Source organism: Protopterus annectens, chromosome 3.part0 (assembly GCF_019279795.1).
Source record: "Protopterus annectens isolate FY-2018-M chromosome 3.part0, PAN1.0, whole genome shotgun sequence".
Classification (NCBI taxonomy): Eukaryota; Metazoa; Chordata; order Ceratodontiformes; family Protopteridae; genus Protopterus; species Protopterus annectens.
Genome location: NC_056731.1, coordinates 196,302,227 through 196,320,471, shown reverse-complemented (window position 1 = coordinate 196,320,471; position 18,245 = coordinate 196,302,227). Strand labels below are relative to the sequence as shown.

Here is an 18,245-nt window from a genome sequence, read left to right as displayed (position 1 = left end):
CATTCCAAAGCTAAGGAGGTAGAACACACATACGTCCTTAAGAGTTCATCTGCATATTTCCCCCATGACCTCTTTTAAAGGAGGTTTAAGGTATCAAACAGTATAGACTATGGTTTGCCTGGATCTTGCAGTTGTTTTTGACTATCTGACTTTTCTTTGTGGCCTTTTTCCTTGTTTGGGTTCAAAATGTAAAAAAGGTGGCATTTTTATTTATCAATGAAATAGTTTCTACTGCATGGACTGCCTCCACACAGAAACAGTAATGCATGCACGGGTAACAGACATATAATCCTCCTAATTTAACCTGCTAACATAACTATATCAATATCAAATGCTTTTTAAAAAAAGAAAATAAATGTACTAATTATAATATGTATTACCACCTGTAATACAGAGTGGGACTCAATACCTGTCTGTTAGTATTTCACAAAGACCTAAAGCTATGTGTAAGCAAGGTAAAAATGTGACAAGTTATAATATGAATGCTAAAATTGATATGAAGGATATATTACTCTGGCTGAAACCACTGAAATATATGGCTTAGTGTGCAAAACCTTGTGTGCTATCATAATCATAGTCATAGCATATACTAGTGGATTTAAGTTCCATTATTATAGCTGGACTCAATGATGTGGACAGACGACTCCACAGTCGTAAATGGATGATGATGGACAGAGTTATGACAGCATTACTAACATGGCTCTTCAGTACTGTAATGAAGATTGAAACAGTACTTATGGAATGGCATACTGGGATGGTGGTCACCAAGAAGTTTAGCATGTGAGTCAGGTTTTATTTTGGTATTGTCAAGAGAAGAAATGGTGAAAGCTGTTTTGAGGTTAGAGAGGGTTTTTGGAAAAAAAAAGAGTAGTAGCTTTGTTTTTTTTTTGGGATTTAGAATTAGTTGTTGGTTAGCCATTTTTCTATAGATAGGAAGCTATGTTGATTAGTAGAGAGGAGGTTAGAGAAACTGTCAGAACAAGTAATAAAGCTGGATTCATCCACATATTGTGTCAGGGAAGATGCTGTACAGGAAGTATACTACATATTGTGTCAGGGAATATGCTGTACAGAAGTATGTAGTTGGTTTGTGAAAATATCAAAGAGTAGAAGGCCTTTTGGCACCCCAGTTTGGATTGGTAAGTAAGGGGAGCAGGTAGCCTACCATCTTGCTGATTGTTGTCTATTAGTGAGATAGCTAGTGAACCATTTAATAGTAGAGGGAGATCAGTTGAGTTGTGATAGTTTATCGAGAAGTGTGGAGTGTGATACAGTATAAAATGCTTTAGACAGGTCAAGAAAGAGACAAGAAACCAGTACATTTTTGTCCATGGCTTTGGCAATGGTTTGAGTAAAGGACAGTAGGGCAGTAGATGTACTATGATGGGTTCTGAAGCCATGCTGCATAGGGGTTAGGAGGTTGTTATCTTGAAGGTACTTAAGCGGCCTGTGAATGGATTTTACAAGGAAACAAAAAACAGTCACAAATACACTTAGGAAACTGGTCACTGTTTAATGACGTAAAATGGAAATAAAAATACCAAATGACTGAGGGCTTTTGCCTTGAACTACCACAGACTTCATCAGAGTCATTGGGAAACACAATAAAACCAACTTTAAGTACCCTCAAACTCATAGCTATACAACCATTACATTCAAGTTAAATCAGTTCAAACTGATCCCCATAATTTAAAGTCACAATAACCCCTGTCACTTAGACACATGTTATGTACATCACAGCAACAAGAAAAATATTTTAACTGATTGTAGAATAATATTAAAACTAAGCAAAATTTTTAGAAAATACATTAATTTCAATAATTCATGAACCAAAATAACACAAGTGTATTGTTGTGAATGACATTTAACACTGCACTTGTAAAACAACACTGAATACTAGCTCTTAACTGTCTAGCTAAAAAATTATTTTACTAAAAAACTCCAGCCTTCAAACTTGGCAAGCTCTCTGTTTTAGTATAGGTACCAATTAGTTGTTTTCGTTAAGCCCTAGTGAAACATTGGCATTTAACCTCATTCAATCTTTTGAAGTTGACACATTTAATACTGTGAATGAACAAAGCATTGTGTGGGTCCCTATTTTTTATTGCCCTGAGATATTCGCTAATTCTATCCCTGAGTCTACATACTGTTTTTCCAACATAGAAAGATGCACAAGATAGTGGCAAGATAAACTAGCATAGATGTGTTACAATTGCATCTCCCCGGGCATTTAATGGAATAACTGTAGTCGCTAACTGTAACATAGGGTCCATTGTTAATAAATTTACAATATTTGCAAGCAACTGCATGTCATCATACGTGATTTGTCTTCAATTTTGACACACCCTTCTAAAATATTTTTAATGTTCTTACCCCTACTGTAAACAATTTGGGGTTTATTCGCCACCAGCTCTTTTGCTCCTTCTGCAAAACAAGTGTCCCAGCATCTTTTAACAATTGAACATATGTTAGGTGACTGGGCATTGTAACGTAAAACCATAACATCTGTGGCTGTCTCCCTCACATTTGTTTGTATCTGAGCAATATTGTTTTTTAAAACAGGGGTAAAGAGAGTATTTCTTTTCAACATGATCTCCTTTTTCACTTTAATCAACATTTTTAATGGGTACCCTCTTTCGATAAACATACCTAAAACATAAATCTCCTTAACAAAATTTGTGTCATCGCTTATTAAGCGAGACAGTCTCACCATTTGAGCCTTAATGCTTTTCATTTGGTGAGGTGAGTGGCAACTATGGTACTGTAACAGATTATTGGAGTAGGTCTGCTTTCTGTAGATAGTACTACTAAGCTCTTGATTTTCTCCACTTTTGGTTACTTTAATGTCCAGATATTCTACAGCAGTGGCCTTCCATTTGCTGGTAAATTTAAAGAAATAAGTTGTAGAATTTAAATATTCTATGAATTCCTCAGCTTCTTTCTCATTACCTTGCCATAGGATGAGTATATCATCCAAAAAACGATTATATAACTTAATTTTGTTTTTATAATGTGAGAGTAAAACAAATTTTCTCTCCCACTCAAGAAGTACAAAGTTGGCAAAAATGGGGGCACATTTGGCCCCAATCGCCACACCTGAAATCTGATGAAAAATGTTGCCTTCAAACAGTAAGAAATTGTTTTTGAGGATGACTTCCATGATTTCAGTGAGAAAGAATTTTTTCTTTCTTCACTTGAGAGCTTTTCCTTAAACTGTCTTGAATAATCTCCAACAAGTTGACTACATCAATGGTCAAGAATAAACAGTTACTCATATTTTTTTACAGTTTTTAATCTTTCCAAACAATGCCAGGAGTCTTTCAAAATATGCTTGGATTCTCTAACCACTGGACTGGCCCATTTGTCAACCCATGCCGCTAGCAGTTTCGTCTTTCAAATTCTTGCAGCCAAAGTGGGCCTAAAAGGTGGATCCTGAAAGTTTTTGTGAATTTTAGGGATTCCAAAGACAGTTGGTATTACTGGGTTGACAACAATTAAAAAACTCAGTTCGGCTTGATCTATACACACCTGAAATAAGGCATCCGAAAGAAAGTAGTCAATCCTCATGTATGCTCTATTAACCTAATTTCTGGAAACTCTTGTATAAGTAGAGCTGTCATTAATTATGTTAAACATTTTCGAGACATAGTCCATCTGTGCCATAATGACAAGCCCTCCCTCCTTACTGGGCTTCAAAAATCTTGTGTTTCTGTCTCGAGCCAATTCACAAAGAACTTTTATATATATATATATATATATATATATATATATATATATATATATATATATATATATTCTACATTTTTGCTTAGTTTTAATATTATTTTATAATCAGAAAGTATTTTTCTTGTTGCTGTGATGTACATAACATTTGTCTAAGTGACAGGGGTTATTGTGACTTTAAGTTATGGGGATAAATTTTAACTGATTTAACTTGAATTTAATGGTTGTGATGCGATTGGTTGCATACCTATGAGTTTGAGGGTACTTAAAGTTGGTTTTATTGTGATTCCAAATGACTCTGATTAAGCTTGTGATAGTTCAAGGCAAAAGCGCTCAGTCATTTGGTATTTTTATTTCCATTTTACGTTATTAAACTGTGACCAGTTTCTTAGGTGTATTTGTAACTGTTTTTTATTTTATAAGTTCCTTTGCCTGTCAGCTTTTATTTTATTGGATTTTACAAGGAGTTTAGATAGTGGAGAGACGTTAGCAATAAGCCTGTAGCTGGATAGTTCATTGCTGTTGCCTCTCTTGTGTAATGGAGTGATAAAGAATGACTTCCATATATCTGGGACAGTGGGATTCTTGAATAGATCTACTGATCAGGATAGAGACAGGGTAGGCTACTGAGTGAGTGGCTAATTTAAGAAAGAGGGGGAGAAGTTGTCAGAAGAGGGGGAGCATGGCTTCAGCTTAAGCAGGAGAGATTTGATGTAAGATGTCAGGATGGGATCGAGTGTGAAAGTGGGAGGATTGGTGAAATGTGGAGTGGGGGTCTGTATGTTTACTGTTCTGACCATTGTTGGTGAGTTTGTGAATAGAGTCAATGAGGTATGAATTTAGAAGAATGGCAGTATCAAGGGGGTTTGTTGGCGTAGGGGTTGGGGGTAGAAGAGTTGTCTGGGTGTAGGATCTTATTACTAGAGTGACAAATCTTTTTTGACTTAGACTTATGGGTGAGTTGGGCATTGGAGTAGAATTTTTTCTTATCTGTATTGATGTGTTTTTAGCCAGATTATGTAGTTGTTTATAGGTTTGGAGAAGAGAAGGTGATTTAGTTTTATTCCATTGTTTCCAGGTGCTGTCTCTTTTTTTTCATAAAAGTGCGTGCATATTTTGAGAGCCAGGGGGTGTGGGTTGTTTTGATTCTTACTTTTCTGAGAGGTGCCAGGGAGTCAAAGATGGAGAGAAAAGTGCAACAGAAATATAGGATAGCATCATTTAGAGGGATGTGTTTCAGAATTGACCAGCCTATAGAGTTTAGCATGTGATTAAAGTTCTTGCTGTTAAACATGGAGAGATTGTGACAATCTTTATAGAGATGATATTTAGGTATCTGAACAGTGTGCTAAGAACTCCGATAGGAAGGTGGTCGCTAAGGGAGTCTGGGTTTTGATACAGGTTAGGGTCAGTTGTTAGGATCCAGTCAAGAGTGGAGCTACTACTGTTGTTTTTATTGACTCTAGTAGGTTTAGTAAGTAGCTGATGAAAGTCATGTAGGTTAATGTTGAGAGATGGGCTGGTTGTAGATAGTTGTAGCCAGTCAATGTTAACATCTTCTAACAGAATGGTTTCATAGCTGATATTGAGCGATAGCCATGAGAGTATGGATTTGAGGAAAGGAATGTTATTAACTGTTGGGATATAGATAGCAGCTAAGGCAAGTTTCTTTTGTGTGTTAAGGTGACAGTTTAGTAGTTCGGCAGGGTGGGGTGGAAATTTGGATGGGTTATGAGCAAGGGGGATAGGTTGAGGTGTTCCGAGTACATAACAGCAATACCACCACCTTTCCTAACCATTCTGCCTTGCCAGTAGATATTGTAATGTGGGGGGGGGAGAATTTCAGCGTTTGAGATGTTGGACTTTAACCATGTTTCAGATAGGGTTAGAATGTGTGGGGAATGGAGGGTAATCCAGCAGTGTAGTTCTGTGGTTTTATTCCGGAGGATTTGTATGTTAATTCAGCATATATTAAGATGTTTTGGATTGGGGGGGGTCTATTGAGATTGGTGGCTGTTGGGATGGTGGAGGAAGTTGCAGGAGAAGTAGGACCTGGAGTAGGGTAGATATCCCCATCAGTTAGAAGTGCATTTGGGAGCAGGGGTGGTTTGGAGTGGTACTGGTAGTGGTTGTGACATAAGTATTTTAGCTTTAGCTTAGTTGGTAAGGGAATGTGGAGCTGAGATATCTTCCCTTTGTGCAAATTTAGACTCCTGTGCACTTGCTTAGTGAAGTGAACCACTAACTGGCAGCTTGGGCCACCTCCCAAGACTATGTCTGCATACTCTAACTTCCCTCAGATGGGCTGTAGCTGTCTGTGATCAGCTGTGACCCATCTCCTCCTAAAATGGACTCACACATTCTTCCCTGCCAGCTACTTCAAACACCCACACCACTGATCAAATTCAAGTCACCTGGGCTGTAGTCAAGGTTTTATCACTTTGATCACTGGAGCTGGAATAACATTGTACATTTGACCATATCTGACCATTGATGATCATGGCCACTGGAAACTTGCACCTGTATTTTTTCTGTAATTTACTTGTAGATATCAGTGCAGCATCTGAAATTTAATAATTTATAATTATATATTTTTTAAATACAAATGCTGAAACTATTTACTCAAGTAAATCTAGCAAGATACAGATACGGTTTAACAAAATGTTGCAGTATATGGTACAAAAAACAAGAGCAAATCTTTTTCAATATTTTCAAGCATTTTATCATACATCTGGAGCTTTTCTCCCCGAGCCTGCACTGAAAATGGGCTCTTCCAGGCCCAGTGGACTATCCCAGTCATCAAACTGTAATAAATAAATAAATATAAATAATAACATCTGGTTTCTTCATTCTGGCTATATGTTACAGCTTGATCATATGAAGAAAGAGTTAAACAGGCAGTCACAGAACTTTCTGGTAACAAAGAAAATTAAACAGTAGGTGTGAGAAGAGGAGAAAATCGATATTTACATGGATTGTGGCAGTGATTACAAAGTTTTGTTCTGTATGGTTGAATTTCTCTGCTATTAACAGTTCATTTTAAGTGTTAATTAAATACATGAGGGGCTTAAATGACTTTGCTGTTTAAAATGTTAAATAGGTTCAGTTTAGTGATTCATGCAGTTTATGTGATCTGAGTGCTAAACTTTGGAACACTACCTGGGTTTCATGAGTTTAGAAAATTATTGTGACTGAGCTCATCAACGAAGTTTTAAGACCACTAATTTCTCCGTTTTTTTTTTTTTTTTTTTTTTTTTTTTACTAATGAAATGTAGAGAAACACACACCAATATCTTTAGTACAGATCATGTTCACGAAGGCTGTGCCCTGTCACAGTTTTTTGGCAATTTATTTTCTTTTGCATTTAAGTGGTATTGGAGTTAAATTTTACAGCTAAATATAGTGTGTGTGTGTGTGTGTGTGTGTGTGTGTGTGTGTGTGTGTGTGTGTGTGTGTGTGTGTGTATATATATATATATATATATATATATATACACACACATATATATATATATATGTATGTATGTATATATATATATATATATATATATATATATATATATATATGTATGTATTTTGGGGAGGAAGGGGGGAGGGGTGGCACAATAAACTAATTCATCTTACATTCAACATACACATACAAAACTGCATAAAGAAAACTCATCAAAACTAGGGATGCTTTATAGAGAACCAAAAACTCTCAATGATGCAACTAAAACTACATTTGCCACTAGTTATCTCCTCCCCACACTTCTTTATGGTGCTCCCATCTTTACTAACCTTCAGGCTTACAAAAATTAAAACTTGAATGATGCTATAACAAAGCTGATAAATATGCAGCAAATACCCCTAAAAAGCCTAAATACATTAGAACTTCCTCATCAACTAACATATACAGAGCTTCCTACCACCTATAAATTATCCAGCATCCATCTGCAAGTCCAACACTAAAAAAAACATTCTACACAACTGTGCTCCTAGTTGGTCACTGTGATCCAGTGACGGAAAACTCCTGTCTACAAACCTATCAAATCTGCTGGGCATTGTCTGTACTTGTACAAGGTTGCTAAGGTTTGGAACACTTTAGCTGTTATCAATCAGATCAATATCCTCCCTTAAATCTTTTAAAACCACTCTGAAAGACTTCCTGTCTAAAATCTGGCTTTGTTCTTGCTCAAAACCAGGATAAACTATATCTGTTAATCTGAACATGTACCTTTTCTTTCCTTATAACTCCTTACTCTCCCTTCTTCACTTACTTCCTTACTGCTCTCTACTTCTCTTCCCTGACTTTCTCTCTAAATATACCATAAGCCTGTTTTTCACTCATTTCATATTGCAATTTAGTGTTTGTATTAGGCTAATTTACCTTTAATTTCTCGACAAACTGTCCAAAATTTCTCCAAATATTAAATGATTGTCATATATAGAACATGTAGCAATTCTTAACCAATGTTTTATATTACGTCTAATTTATAATAATTATTTAAACTGCAGATGGTTTTGTTTTATATTTGAAGATTGTTATTCCACAATTTTCTACTGGCCCTGTCCATAACATCAAACATGGAATAAAGCAATTTGCTGCTGGCTATGGAATGATCAGGGTGCAAATCAGCACCCCCAAACATGAAGCCGTGGTGCTCTTCTAGAAAAAAGTTGAACTCTTTCATCAGGGAGGGTGGAAAACAGATGCCTTTAGTAAAGGAGTTTACTTCCAGGTCTTGTTCAAAGATGATGGCAAAAAGGAATTTAAAACAGACAAGTAGACTAGGATGGCAGCTGCAGTCTTGACAGAGCTCAGTCTGAGATGGGAAAGAGACAACGGAGTTCTCAAATGAAGATCTCTGTTTACTGGTCTGTGCAATCATCCTCACTTATGATTAAGAGCTGTATGTAGCAGACGAGAGAAGGAAATGGCAAAAATCTCTTCTTCTGCAGGGCTGCTGAGCTTGCTCTTCCAGAAAGGAGCCACATTTATGTGGTTTGGGCACCCTATAAGGAAGCAGCTGTTCCAGACAGGGCCACTGGGAAAGAGGCTTTGGGGCAGATCCAGGACATACTGGAGGGATGATATTTAGTGTCTCATACAGTGATACTCGGAGATCCCAAAGATAAACTGTAATCTTTGACAGAGGCAAGTAAGAGTTGTCCTGCTTAGTTTTTGCTGCCACTGAGAACCTACCTAGAATATGCAGAAGAAATTGAAGCATGAAATGATGTACAACTGTGTGAGAAACCCACCATAGTGGATGTTCATGTATAGGGATCACTGCTTAAAAAGAAATTATGTACTCACCATAACATTTTATGTGAGCTATTCATCTCACCTTCATTCTTACTGATGGGTTCGGAGCCAATCCTCGGCTCCAGCTCAGCCAAAATGCAAAAGCTCGAGGTTTTCAACCAGCTCGTGGCCTACTCCCTATCCCATGATGCACTGGTGCTTCCCTCAGATCTTGTTTGCTGCCAACTAAAGTAAGGATAACATATAAAAATTGTAATAGTTGTTGTTGTTGTTGTGTCTTTTGGCTTTTCCCGGTTAGGGGGTCGCCACAGCAGAACTCCGGTCCGCTAATGATTGGCAGTAGATTTTTACGTGCCGAGTTGCCGGCTCTGATGCACAACCATCAACGAAGGTACGCACATTCACGCATGTCTCCACACAGAAGATGCTCTAGCTGAGAATCGAACAGGACAACGTCTTACTGTGAGGCAACAATGCTACGGCAGCACCACCACTGCCAGACAAAGACCAACACTGCCATGAGTTGTCCAACTTCTTGGTCCCCAAGAAAAAACTGGAAGGGGGTTAGGAGGGTGGGACGTAAGAATGAAGGTGAGATGAACAACTCCGATGGAACATTATGGTGAGTACATAACTTCTTTATGTGAAGTTGTTCAATCTCACCTTCATTCTTACTGATGGGTTAGTGTCTCAAGCACCATCTTTCTCAGGTGGCTCACGGGAGAATATTCCTCAGGAGAGTGAAACCAAAGGAGGTCCTGTCCCTGGAGGCCCTATCAACCTTGTAATGAGTGATGAAGGTATGAGACCTAGACCACATGGCTGTTGCACAAATGGAATCTATTGGTAGCTTGGCCAGAAAGGCTGAAGATGTGGAGACGGCACTAGATGAGTGGGCCTTTACTTTCTGATCTAATGGTGTATGAACAGAACTATATATAAAAGAGATACAATCTGATAGCCATTTTGACAAGTGGTTTTTACCACTGGAGCACTTTTCTTTGAATCTGAGAATGAAATGAAGAGCTGCTCTGATTTCCTAAAGTCCTTGGTCCTGCGTAAATAGAATCGAAGCTGCTTGTGGACACCAAGCTTGTGCATGATATGTTCCATCTTATTAGTATATTTTGGGGAAAAAAACAGGTAATTCTATAGTCTGATTGCGATTTGTCTCTGAACAAACCCTAGGTAAAAATGACGGGTTTGTCCTAAGTGAAACTCTGTCATTATGAAAAATCAAATATGGGGGTTTTATGGACAAGGCATGCAACTCTGAAACCATTCGAGCAGAAGGAATAGCTAGTAGAAAAATGGTTTTCCATGATAGATATTTCAGGTCACAAGATGAGGCAGGTTCAAATGTGGTTAGGATGATTCGTGAAAGAACAAAATTTAGATTCAATGGTGTAGCTGGGGATTTAATGGGGGGGGTCTCAAATGAACAGTACCCTTAAGAAATGCTTTAGAGAGCCTGTGAGACATGATACTAGACTCCTGATCACCCAAATGAAAGTTAGAAATTGCTGCCAATTGAACCCTAATGGTTGTTGCAGCTGCCTCCTCGTTGAAACATTTGGTCAAAAACTCTAAAATGGATGAAACTGAAGCTAGATCTGGGTCAATACTGTTGTGACATGCCCATATCGAAAACCTTTTCCACTTATTAGCGTATAACTTTCTGGTAGATGGTTTATGAGAGGATGTTAGAATATGCTGAGCTGCAGCTGAGAGGTACTGAAACCTGGCAATATTTGGAATTGGAGCAGCCAAGCTGTCAATTTGAGGTGCAGAAGTGCAGGATGAAGAGCCCCCGATGAATGAATCAGAAGATCTGGAACTGGGTCCAGGATCCAAGGTTTTCCCAATAGATGAGGCTGGAGAAAGGGGAACCAAATCTGAAGAGGCCAGTAAGGGGCTATTAGAATTATGGTCCTTCCCAGAGTCTTTGCTTTCTGTAAAACTTTGAGTATCAGTGGAAAGGGTGGAAAGACATAAAGGAGACCCGGGGGCCAACTGTGTACAAGCGCATCCCTTGGGGAATCTCCCATAGGGGGGATTAGGGCAAAATAGCTGCTGCATTTTGTGTTTGTTGGAGCTGCAAAGAGGTGGCAGCAAGGCTGGCCACATCTGCGGAATATCCTTTCCGCCACTTCTTATTTCAGGGACCACTCATTAGGCAATAGAATTGCTCTGCTCCATTTGTCTGCTATCACATTGGACTTCGCCAGGATGTGCATTGCTATCAGAACGCGCTGGGTGGAAGTTGCCCACTGCCATACTCTCAGGGCCTCTTGATATAGGGGGTAAGATCTGGTTCCTCCTTGTTTGTTTATGTATCAGACCACTGACATGTTGTCCATCTGGATTGCAATGCTAGAAGTACCGCTCTCATCTCTAGGACACGGATAGCAGATGAGCCTCGTGTTCCTTCCATGTGCCTTGGGCTGTTCTTCCCTGATAATGCCCCCCACCCTATCAGGGAGACATCCGTGGTCACAGTGGCAATGGGAGTGGGTAGAACAAAGGGCCGACCTATTGTTACTTGTTGAGATGTCAGCCACCAGCGAAGGTCGTTCTTGCATGAGTTCGTTATCACACTTTGATGTGACATTGGAAGTTCTTGAAAGGACCACTGAGTGAAGAGAAGCCATTGCAGTATAGGAATATGCATTCAACCTAAAGGAATTGCAATGATTGCTGCTGCCATTGTCCCCAGTAGTTGAGCACTACTGAAGCTGGGGTTTTTTCTTTTGATAGAAGATTCAGGACCTGTTCTCACAGAACACAAACACTTTCTGGTGGAAGTTTTGTGGTCATGGAAATGGTATCTGCTCCTATAAAAACGGTATGTTTGGATGGCGACAAGGCAGATTTTTCTGAATTTATGGTAATCTCCAACTGACTGAAGAGGTTTAAGGATGGGTCCCTTGCTTGTATGAGTTGATGTCTGGTGGTGGTGGAGAGGAGCCAGTCATCTAGGTATGGAAACACCTGGAATCCTAAACGTCTCAGGTGAACCGTGACTACTGCCATGCATTTGGTAAACACTCTGGAGGCTGTAGTGAGACCAAAGGGCAGAGCTCGAAACTGGTAGTGACGGACTCCCAGCTGAAAGTGCATATGATCCCTGGATGGTCTGGCCTTTTGATGTGGTAGCATGCATCCTGGAGATCTATCAAGCTCATCCAATTGTCTTTTCCAAGAAAGGGAAGTATCGACTGTAGCATGACCATCCGGAACTTAGTTCTTTTGACAGATTTGTTTAGTCTGCTGAGATCCAAAATGGGTCTCCAGTCCCCTGTTTTCTTTGGAACTAAAAAGAACCTTGAGTAAGTTCCAGATCCTCTTTGGTCTGCCGGGACTGGATGGATGACTCTTTTTTCCAGCAACCTTTGAATCTCTATGGTCGCTTCTTCCCTGTGACTGGGTGGAACATGCAGGATTTTCCTTACAAGAGAGGGTGGGGTGGCAAAGGGAAGGTAGTATCCTCTGGGTATGATGCTTTGTACCTAGCGGCCTTTTCTTTTTAGCCAGGAATCTAGGTACAAAGATTAAGCATCCCCCGACTGCCCCCAGAGATGGACAGGCGGGCCTCCTTTCAGGAGTGCTGATAGAGCTTTCCAAAGAACTGATCTTTGTCATTCTGATTCTGCAGACCCCCTCTGCCACGTGGATGGCGTCTTCCATTATTACCCCCTCCTCTGCCTCTAGAGGGAGGTTCACCACATGTGTCCTGGAAAGCTCCTTGAGTTTTACAGAACCACATCTTCCCTCCCTTCTGACCTTTGGGGTAAGGTCTGGTAGGGGTGGAAAAATGGACTCTGATGGCAGACAGAGTCTTTCCATCCTGTTCACACCTGGTAAGCATTTCCTTTACTTTGGGTCCAAAAGGGACGGGCCATCGAAAGGGGTGTTAACAAAGGATAACTTAAAGGGCTCCACAAAGGAACATAAGCCCATCCAGGAATGTCTCCTAAGAGCAATTCCTGTACCCACTGCCCTGCTCGTTCCATCAGCTGCGTACAAGACCAGATGCATGGAAAAGTTTAGAAGGGAATTGAGGATAACAAGCTGGGAAGTTACTTTATCCGATACCCCCACAGCTATTGAACCCTGTGGAGTATCTCCCAGCTCTTTTAGATCTCTTTGTAGTCTAGTAAAATGTGTGAGATAGTTCAGCGATCGGAGGGTAAAGGCCGCTAAACTAAACATGTGCTTTCCATATCTGTCCATGATTCTAGAATCCTTATTAGGAGGATGGACAGATGCAGAAGTTTCTGACAAGTCCTTCTTGGTGGCTGCCACCACCACCATGGCATCAACAGGTACTCCTTTGGTTAGAAAGGCTTTGTCCTGGGGAGAAGTTATAAATTTATTAGGCCTCCAAGGGACAGGTTCCATGGTATCCGGGGACTTCCACGCCTTTTGAGAGACCAGTTCCATTAGCTCATCAAAAGGGGGAGACACCCAAGTGGTGGAGGGCTGAGATCCAAAAGCCTTCAGGAGGACTGACTCATCATCAGTAGGGTTAACGGACTTCCAGCCATCCCTCTGTTTAAGAATCTCCAAGATATCTGTGAAGGAGATATCCTCCGAGGGGGACTGTGGGGACCCTTCTGACTCATCTAAGTCAGTGTCTGAAGTGACGGATTCCTGCGGGGAATCCAGATGCTTTCTCTTGCATAACCTCTTCCTGGGAACCTCATCAGTGGGGTTTCTGGTGAGGTCTCGGAAGACCAGGGTTCACCTAATGGAGCATCCTGAGGCTCTGGGCTTCTACGCTTTTGTGAGATCTGTGAAGCAGAGGCAGACACAGGCACTTTAGGGGAGGAGGTTACTGGTCCTGGTGATGTGGAGTCTTGAGGGGACAATACTCTCCTCATGGCATCAAAAGCCCCCCCCCGGCTCCGGTGAGAAAGAACCCCTGAATCCGAAGAGGCAGGTGACTCCCTCCGCACTGAAGTGGTGGGCTCCGAGTCCGAGGCTGGTGCTGAACTCATCTGAACCGTAGCCCCAAGAGGCAAAGTCGGAACCAAAAAATCGGTTCGACTATCCTCTCTGGTCCCGACCGGCGAATGTCTGCTCCTACACACTACGGATGGCACCCAGGAAGTCTGAGTTGTCGGAACTGACAGGCGTGGAGTAGGTGTCGATTCCCAATGGTTCCACATTCATCAGCTCTGAACACTCCGAAACCTCAAGTTGGGTCGGAGGAGGAACGTAAGAAGCAGGAAGGGTTTTGGACGGTTCTGAAACTCCAATGGTCGACACCGACTAAAGTTTGGCCAGTGCCGGTGTCTGCAGAAGCCTCTGCACAACACAATCCACATCCATGTCCGAAAGCCTTGAGGACCGAGAAGAGGCCACAGATGATGACACTGACTGGAGAATAAGCAACTTAGAGATAGGTGATACCAGCTCGTACCAACAACTGTTGGTTCCAATACCTGTGGAGCTGAAGTAGATAGTTTGTCTGTTAGTTTAGGAGTCGATGAACCTTTCTTCGGCTCCGACCTAGAAGAAATTTTTGAAGAGGTTTTTGAAGGTTTAGAAGTCTTGCCCTGGGTATTGTCTTTGTCCAGTGATTCTTGAAAGGAAGATTTTACTAGACCCCCCTAGCAATCAACTTACTCTTCCTTTCATGCACACTTAGGACACTTCTTAAATCCGGACTTTGATTTTTCTTGCTGAGACATGCTACAAAAATAACAATCCACACAGCAGAAACACTAGCACTATATATATCTAGATGCCCTAAAAAAAAAAAAAAAAAAAGGGCTTTAACAGAAACTAAAGCTATAGCGCACGCGCGCATACACACACACACACACACACACACACACACACACACACACACACACACACACACACACATTAAGGAAGTTATAAAGCCTTCTAACTTAAACAGGCAATAACAACTTTTTAAAGGACAACTGAGCCTCTAAGTCTAGGCGGTCAAGAAACACCAGCAAGATATATATATATATATATATATATATATATATATATATATATATATATATATATATATATATATTAGATGCCCTGAGAAAAAATGGCTTTAACAGTATCTATAACTACAAGTAACACACAAAGATAAAGTTAGCTATGAAATATGTATATATATATATATATATATATATATATATATATATATATATATATATATTTATATATGCAAACTACACTAATAGGGAGTTTTAAACTAGGCCTAATAAAAACAGTCACACAACAAAGAAAAATTCTAAAAGTAAAGGCGTGCACAAGTACTGAGGATAATTCTCCTCTAGCTATCCACTAACTAATCTAATGCACTACTAGCTAAAATAAACAGAAAGGAATGTAGCAATTAGTAAATAAGAAGAAATATACTTAAATTTCACTGGCCAGGGCTGGTGAAATGCACGATCTGTTGCAGTGGCAAACAAGATCTGAGGGAAGCACCAGTGCATCATGGGATAGGGAGTAGGCCACGAGCTGGTTGTAAACATCGAGCTTTTGCATTTTGGCTGAGTGCTCCGAACCCATCAGTAAGAATGAAGGCGAGATTGAACAACTTCACATCTATTGTTTATTGCATATGGGAATTTGCCCACTGAAGGAAATCCTCCCATTCTGCCTGAATTCCCAAGTTTAAGATATCCCTATGATGGGCTGTTCTCCTCTCCATATTGGAGACATCAAGCAGGACAGGATAGAATAGCATACATTGTCTCCAGTTCATTTTTGTATGAAAGGGACAGTAACATTCCTAACAAATGTGCCTGCGAGTGTGGGTCCCAATAAGGATGGTTAGGCAGGCACCTAGTTTTCAATGATGGTGCCCCAGGCTGTGTTACTAGAAAATAAAGAAGATAAAGAAGATATCCCCCAAAATCTGCAAGTTGCATACAAGGAAGATGGTGTGGAAATTGGTATTTTATATTACAAAAGTCAGCCTTTTCAAACATCTATTGCTGCTGCAACTTTATCATATAGCTGTACTGTGCTGCACTATGCTCATCAGTGGGATCACTACTGCAGTACCATTCATTGTAGATGGGAAGAGTACTAAATCAGTAGTTATGACTACAGGCCTTGATGGCAAAGCTAGCATGATCTGCAGGACTGCACTGGAAAAGCCCTTTCTACTTCCAGAAAAGAATCTAGCTTGTAGTGTTTGGAAAAATGTATAGGAAGAGGTCCAACTAGCTGCCTCATAGATAATCTGACATGATAAACGTCTGAAAAAGATGGTTGCTGTGTCAGTAGCTGCTCCACTGGAGTGAGCCCTCACTTTAACTTGCAATGATTTTCTCTGATAGTTACAGCAGCAGAAAATATAATGTACTAACCATGTGGAGAGGGCTTGTTGGGACAATGGTCTATACATTGCTTCCCTAACTTAAAGGAAACAAAAAGATAATCAGATTTTCAATAAACTCTGGTTCTGACTAAATAATATCAGAGGTGCCAGAGAAAATTAGGAAATGCAGCACCCTCTTTTTGTTTGTTCTTTTGTTTTTTAGAAAGAGAACTGGCATTTGGATAGCCAGGTCCAGTACTAATTCAGAGACAAATGCAAGTATACAAAGTGTTAAGTCCTTAAAGACAGCCTGCCTTGATGAAAAGTAATATCGGGCACTACTGTCAAGAGGGGTTGCAGCTCAGAAATTGTGTGTGTACATGTGACAGTCATCAAAGTGCGAGTTTTCTGACATAGAATTATTAAGGCACAGTCACTGGCTCACTCAAGAGGTGGGACATTTGGTTTAAAAAAAAAAGATAAAAGTTCTGAGATCGGAAACTGGTTCCCAGGGTTTTCTTAAGTGGAGTGTCCCCACGAGAAATAATCTGACTGCATGGCAAGCAGAAAGGGGAGGCTCCATGGCAAAGCAGGCTGAAACAGCTTAGAAGTACACTTTTACATAAGTATATGCCAATCCTGCATTAATCAGACAAGCTGTATAAAATAAGATTGCTGTATTAAGGCTTTTTCTGGGGCAGATTTATGAAGAGTCACACCAGAAGCTTCTAACATTTGATTGGATACTATTTCATTGTTGGAGAAGAGTAAACCTTTTGCAGAATGGTCAACACATCGGAGTTTAGTGATCCCAATGAAGGATCAGGGACCTAGCCTTTATACGGTCAGCTTGAGGCTGCTAGGATTGAGATATACTAAAGTGCCTCTGTTTTGTTATTAAGGTGCAATTTTTATCTGAAGGTGAAAGGAGAACCACACCTGTGCTGGGCAAAAGGAGCTTAACCAAATCAGGGCTTTCCTACTTTCCCTTGCTTCTACCAAAACTTTTGAGGAAGACTGGAAGAGGAAGGGAAGGTATTCAACAGAATTTCCCCCCATTCCAGGGAAATGTATTTATTCCCCAAGCTTGCCTACATGGATATCTTGCACACAACATTTTGCCTGTTAATTCAGGGAAATGCAAAGACAGTCATCTGTGGGAATTCCCAAAGTCATACATCAGAGAGGAAAAGTACAGTTTTGTACCTACCATAAATGTAGATGTTCGAGGATTCCCTTGCTGCAGTCCTGACTATTGGGTATAGTCCGCGTCCCAGTCGGCCCGAATAGCAGAGTATAAGGCTGACGTCGGTCATGGCGCCTTAGACTGACGTCAGTACGTCAGGGTACTAATGCGCATGACCGACGTCATTTCCTCAGTCTTTTCTTGCCCCAGATGTCAGAAGACCCAAAAAGACAAGTCCCAAAAACAACCTGCACCAAAAAACATGTACAATATATACAGCAATATATACAAAAAATATAAACATGTAAACTCACCTACACAACCACCCTGAAACACAGAGGGGAAGGAGGGAGGGTAAATTGGACTGCAGCAAGGGAATCCTCGAACATCTACATTTATGGTAGGTACAAAACTGTACTATGTTCTTCGCCTTCCCTTGCTGCAGTCCTGACTATTGGGTAGAATCCCAAAGCAGAGGTAAGGGAGGCTGGCAAATTATAAAGCAGCAGGAGCTGACAACATGCCTTGTAAAACAGCTGTGGCAAAACCAGCCCTAGTCTTAGAGTATATAGGCAGGTGATAATGCCTAGAGAAAGTATGCACTGAACTCCAAGTAGCTGCTTCCAGAATATCCTTAGTTGCCACCCCTTAGAAATGCTGTTGAAGTGGCAGTAGCCCTAGTGGAATGAGGCCTAATCCCAGCTGGAACCTCTTTGCCATGATGGGAATAACAAAATGCAATGCAAAAGCCAATCCACCTAGAAATAGTTTGTTTTGACACAGGCTTGCCCTGTGAACTCAAAG

At 40.5% G+C, this 18,245-nt stretch overlaps 1 protein-coding gene across 10 annotated transcripts in view; it reads right to left on the bottom strand.

The window, feature by feature from the left end:
* DIP2C (disco interacting protein 2 homolog C) overlaps positions 1 to 18,245 on the bottom strand; it is a 2,757,794-nt gene that overhangs the window by 70,317 nt on the left and 2,669,232 nt on the right. The gene's annotated exons all lie outside the window — the stretch shown is intronic.